Source organism: Nansenia antarctica (genome assembly GCF_963989245.1).
Source record: "Nansenia antarctica genome assembly, chromosome: 19".
NCBI classification, from domain to species: domain Eukaryota; kingdom Metazoa; phylum Chordata; class Actinopteri; order Argentiniformes; family Microstomatidae; genus Nansenia; species Nansenia antarctica.
The window spans coordinates 2,510,348-2,516,347 of NC_137692.1; positions in this window are offsets into that span (position 1 = coordinate 2,510,348).

Genomic DNA, 6,000 nt, shown 5'->3' on the forward strand with positions numbered 1-6,000 from the left:
CAACACAAACTCGCTAGTCAAGCTAATATGCTGCAATGAAATGGATTGGGTGAGTAATCCCCCACTGCTACCTAGTTAACTAGAACACTACTTTAGATTGTTAGCAGGCTCACAAAACAAGCTGTGTTAGTTGACTAGCGATGTGTCGTTGATTTTCAGCAACATTGAAATGTATTCACATTTTTCGGAATAAAAGTCTGAACATTTGATCGGCCGCCGACTTGTTCCCTGTTTCACCAGCTGCTGTGAGTAAAGAAACATGCTCTATCTTTGCACTCCATCAAATGTCAGGACCCTCCTTTCAAGACCTTTCCTAGACATGTGCGTTCTACCACCCCAGTATCCTTACATTTTCAAAATCATTTTCAAAAAGCCACGGCTGTTCTAGTGTTAACCTGCCCTTGTCAAGAACAACACGTCTCGTCATGTCTGTTATTACTTCATGGCCTGGTGACAATGTCAACACACACGCCGTCACTCAGTAGGAGGGCAGAGCAGTGGCTTGTGGGTAAGGACATTATTCCTGCCTCAGATCCGGCAATTATGTTGATTATAGCTAACAATGAGAGTATAGAGGACTCAGACAAGACGTGGGTGTATTTCACTCAGCTGGACTTATTATCTTTGTTTTGGGTTACAGTTACCATGGAAATAATGTGTATATTTATTCTCTGTGTATCTGTGTTCAGTATTCGCAGTTCATTATCTTGTTTATCAAAATGTGGCATCGCAATTTAATATAGCATGGCATTAAGCTGCTTCTGTTAGTTTTCTAATATATAATTTATATATTTATTGTCTCGTGTGTACGTGTTGGAATGGAGGGTTCAGTAGCTAGCATTGGACCAATAATAATAATAATAATAATAATAATAATATCTTAGTTTTATATAGTGCCTTTCACAAACCCAAGGACGCTTTACATAATGTACAGACAGAAAGTCAGACAGACACAACAGAAAATGTAATGAATAAAAAAACAAAGAGACAGTAACAGTGACAAAACTAAACTAGGGGCCAAAGGCCTTGGTGAACAGATGAGTTTTGAGGGCTGATTTGAAGGTGTCCAGAGTAGGTAGGGGTGTTGAAGGTGTCCAGGGTAGGTAGGGGTGTTGAAGGTGTCCAGGGTAGGTAGGGGTGTTGAAGGTGTCCAGGGTAGGTAGGGGTGTTGAAGGTGTCCAGGGTAGGTAGGGGTGTTGAAGGTGTCCAGGGTAGGTAGGGGTGTTGAAGGTGTCCAGGGTGGGGGCGTTGCGGATCACTGTGGGGAGAAAGTTCCAGAGGGTGAGTGCTGCCACACTGAAGGCTCTGTCCCCGAAGGTCCGTAGGTTTGTGCGGGGGGTGGAGAGCAGACCCATGTCTGAGGACCAAGGCAAGACACTGATAGACTGAACCTAAGTATCAAAGTACCTAATGATAACATGTGGGGGATCTATTTGAACTGAAACATCAGCTTGGGTATAACATTTACATTTCCATTTACATTTACATTTTTGGCATTTAGCAGACACCTTGTTCCAAAGCGACTTACAATCAATATATTTGACTAAGCAAGTGAATCATCAATCCACCAGTTCTAGCAGGAGGCGTAATCTAGCTCAGGCCAGGGGCCACTGCCAGTCGTCGTGATTATTATAATTTTGTTTAATATATAGACACTGGAGAGACAGTACAAGGGGGGCACTGAAGAGACAGTACAAGGGGGGAAGTAGAGTCTTAGGAGGCATATTATAGGGGAAAGCAGGTGTCTCAGGAGACACAGTGCTGGGGGGTAGTAGGTGTCTCAGGATACACAGTGCTGGGGGGTAGGAGGTGTCTCAGGAGACACAGTGCTGGGGGGTAGTAGGTGTCTCAGGAGACACAGTGCTGGGGGGTAGGAGGTGTCTCAGGAGACACAGTGCTGGGGGGTAGTAGATGTCTCAGGAGACACAGTGCTGGGGGGTAGTAGATGTCTCAGGAGACACAGTGCTGGGGGGTAGTAGATGTCTCAGGAGACACAGTGCTGGGGGGTAGTAGATGTCTCAGGAGACACAGTGCTGAGGGGTAGTAGATGTCTCAGGAGACACAGTGCTGGGGGGTAGTAGATGTCTCAGGAGACACAGTGCTGGGGGGTAGTAGATGTCTCAGGAGGAGCAGTTACGGTGTAGCCTGAAAAGATGGGTCTTCAGTCTCAGACGTATAATATGTAATAACATGTGTTTTTGTAGAATGATGAAATACTACACAGAGGTCTATCTTAATACATAATCCTGGCACCCGGGTTTTAATGAGTGTACATCGTTTCAAGCATAACATTTGATAGGGCGAAACATATTTGGGCTGTTTGAGTCATACAAATTAGGCAGTGATTATTCTACCTCCCAGGGTTGCTATGGTATCTGAATAAAGTAACTGATCATTGTGTGTGTTCCTGACAAGGACAACAAAAGACAAAATGCATTTTAATAATGTTAAACTGTTCTTTTGTGATATGATACATTTTAGGAGCCAATACGGACAGAGAGAGAGAGAAGTTTGATGTACTGATGTACTATCATCTCAGCCAGGGAAGAGATGAGTTAAGTACACAGCATGTCATTAAATCATAATTTGAATCATATATCAAATTATACCTAGGTGTATAATAATTAATTGCATTTAACAGACACCTTATTCCAAAGCGCCTTACAATCGATACATTTGTCTAAGCAAGTGAATCATCAATTCACCAGTTGTAGCACGAAGAGTAATCTAGCTCAGGCCAGGGGCCATTGGCAGTCATCGTGATACAATAATTGTTTTGTTTTGTTTCTTATAGACACTGGAGAAACAGTACAAGGGGGGCAGTAGAAGTCTTAGGAGACACAGTATAGGGGAAAATAAGAAGTCTCAGGAGGAGCAGTTAAGGTGTAACCTGAAGAGATGGAGGTCTTCAGTCTCCGATGGAAGATGGGTAGTGACTCTGCAGTTCTGACAGCCGTGGGAAGCTCATTCCACTAGCAGGGAGCTATGGATTGCATGTGTGGTGGCAAACGACGGGTTAATATTTGAAACAACGGATTGGATCCTCATGTAGTGGCGTCCATCATCATAGAGAAACAGGGCGCTGCATATGTTATTATGTTATTCTCTTCTCTCTCATGTTGCATGCATATCCTGTCATAACAAATGAATACTTTGATAAGATTCGGCTCAGAATTCATAAATTCGTTCTTCTCATTATTATTTTTTGTGATCCTTGAGCCTCTCTCTCTCTCTCTCCCTCCCTCTCTCCCTCTCCCTCTCTCCCTCTCTCTCTCCCTCTCTCTCTCCCTCCCTCCCTCTCTCCCTCTCCCTCTCTCTCCCTCTCTCTCTCTCTCTCTCTCTCTCTCCCTCTCTCCCTCCCTCTCTCTCTCTCTCTCTCACTCTCTCTCTCTCTCTCCCTCTCTCTCTCCCTCTCTCTCTATCCCTCTCCCTCCCTCCCTCCCTCTCTCTCTCTCTCTCTCTCTCTCTCTCTCCCTCTCTCCCTCTCTCTCTCCCTCTCTCTCTCCCTCTCTCCCTCTCCCTCTCCCTCTCTCTCTCTCTCTCTCTCTCTCTCTCTCTCTCTCTCTCTCTCTCTCTCTCTCTCTCTCTACATACTTAGTGGCTGGGTGTCTGTTTGCACGCCCAGCACTAGCAGGTGTTAGGTGTCAGATATGAAAGGAGCATCATTTGCACCTGTGTGACAAATCAATTATTTGTGTGCTTGTCACATTGTCTTGCGGGGGTTGAAAATAGCGAGCCTGGGAGGGTTTTCTCCAATGATGTTTTTGGAGAGTAAACACACGGGTGTTTCTCTTCCTCTACTTAGTGAGTACGAGGCTCTGTTCATCTGTTCATAGGTGGAAGGAACCAATTCCAGATGTAACACTTAATCAGCCATGAGGGGTTCTTTTGACCCGTCTTTTGACCTGTGAGTAAAAAAAAGTGTTCTATCTTTGCACTCGATCAAATTTCAGGACCCTTCTTTCCTGATTTTTCCTAGATATGTGCGTTCTACCACCCAGTATCCTTACATTTTCAATATCACTTCAGGATAAGATAGTATAAAGCTATTTTGCCGTTTTTCTGTGTAGGAAGCAGGCTAATTTATAAGCGGCCAACTACAGTAGTGGTCGTTGTGTGTAAATAGCAACTTGAGCATTGTAAAGAGGCGGCTATTTTAGTAGGTAAAAAGGCACTGCTGTCCTAGTGTTAAGAATATTTTGTTTATGCCGATGATCAGTAAATATATTACTTTCAAATCAATGAATAGGGTTAGGGTTATAAATAAAGAACTCTTCACAAATAAAGCATATTCACAAGTCAACCCTCTCCTGGTGAGGTCATAGAGCAGGGTACCAGGGGGCATTCAACACTTTCCTATGAGTGATTTATGACCTGCAGGGAAGAGGGTTAGGGTTAGAGGTCAGTGCAGGAGTGTATTGATCTGTGTTGAACATGGATCATTGCACCACTCTGTGTGATAACAAGCCTGATGAGTCCTTCCACTGTGTGTCCAGAGGGATCTATGTTGTGTGTGTCAGTCAATAAGAGCCTCAAGCGAGTTCACCTCTTCTAATAACTCAGAACCGTGCGACCCGACGAACCCTGGAACTCAAGGAAAGATGGATGAACCTCTGTGTGCGTGTGTGTGTGTGTGTGTGTGCGTGTGTGTGTGTGTACGTAAGTGTGTGTGTGTGTGTGTGAGTGTGAGTGTGAGTGTGTGTGTGTGTGTGTGTGTGTGTGTGTGTATTAATCAACTCTGGGCCGATGAAGAAGAGAAGCTTCATGCTTTCCCCTGTAGTACCTGTAATGGCTCGATCGATTTCATAGCTTGAATCAGCACTTTGGAAAATGCAAATGTTACTACTTCAAGACTGCCAAGGTTTAATGACTGTGTAATACTCTAAGTCGTCTAAGTTTAACTACCTATTTTGCAAGTAGTGTGTTCTCTTTTGATTTACCGTATTTTCCGCACTATAAGGCGCACCGGATTATAAGGCGCACCTTCAATGAATGGCCTATTTTAGAACTGTTTTCATATACAGGGCGCACCGGATTATAAGGCGCACCGGATTATAAGGCGCATAGAATAGATACTGCAGTCAAACGTTTGACTGGGGTTGCGTTACGCCCAAGCTCCACCTACTGCGTTGCGTCACCTCTCCATCGGAGTTGTGTCAACTTCCCGTTGTCCAAGCTCCACCTGAGCGTTGTCACCGTCAACGTTCTACCTGCTCCACTGTCAAAAATATATATTTTTCCACCTCAAGTATCAGCCGTTCGTCATCCATTTTTGCAACAAGCGTCAAGGACCTGCGGTGATTCACAGCTGACTCGCGTGAATAGCAATTCGCAATAGCTGCAACCACGAGATATAGAGTAGTTAGCTACAAGTATTTTCAATCTGCTATTATCTCTATTAGTGGATTAACCGCTGTGGTGATTTAACAGCTGATAAAAAATACATCAAGTAGACTACAAACAGAGCAAAACAACACCAGAAAACAACCAATAGGCTATACAATTATAACCAACAACCAATATGTGACAGCTCCTGGTGAAATGTGCAACGTACTTTTTCAGTTTTTACACATGCTTAAACTACAGATTGTAAGCTTTCAAATGATGTGTCATACATTCAAATCAGAGAAAGATTGAACACGACAGGCGTATTTGAATGTTGGTTCACCTCAAACACTGAATGGGAGAAAAGTGACTGACCAAACCACAACAAACGCTGCTAGCGGCTAACAGCTAACAAAACACATCGCTACGAAGGTCTAAACTGTATTTTAATAACATGACAACATACTGGGAGAACATCGACATGCTAAAAACACATAACTACACATAACTAGATGAACACACAGTTCTTGCTTTTGAACACGAGCTAAAACGAAACTATGTTTACAAGTCAACCCTCCCTTACCGGTAGCCTCCGGCAAACGAGAATAATGAATCCAATACACAAATGATAAGTGTTTAGTGATCGTTAAACTGTTGTTTATTATATCGAGTGGG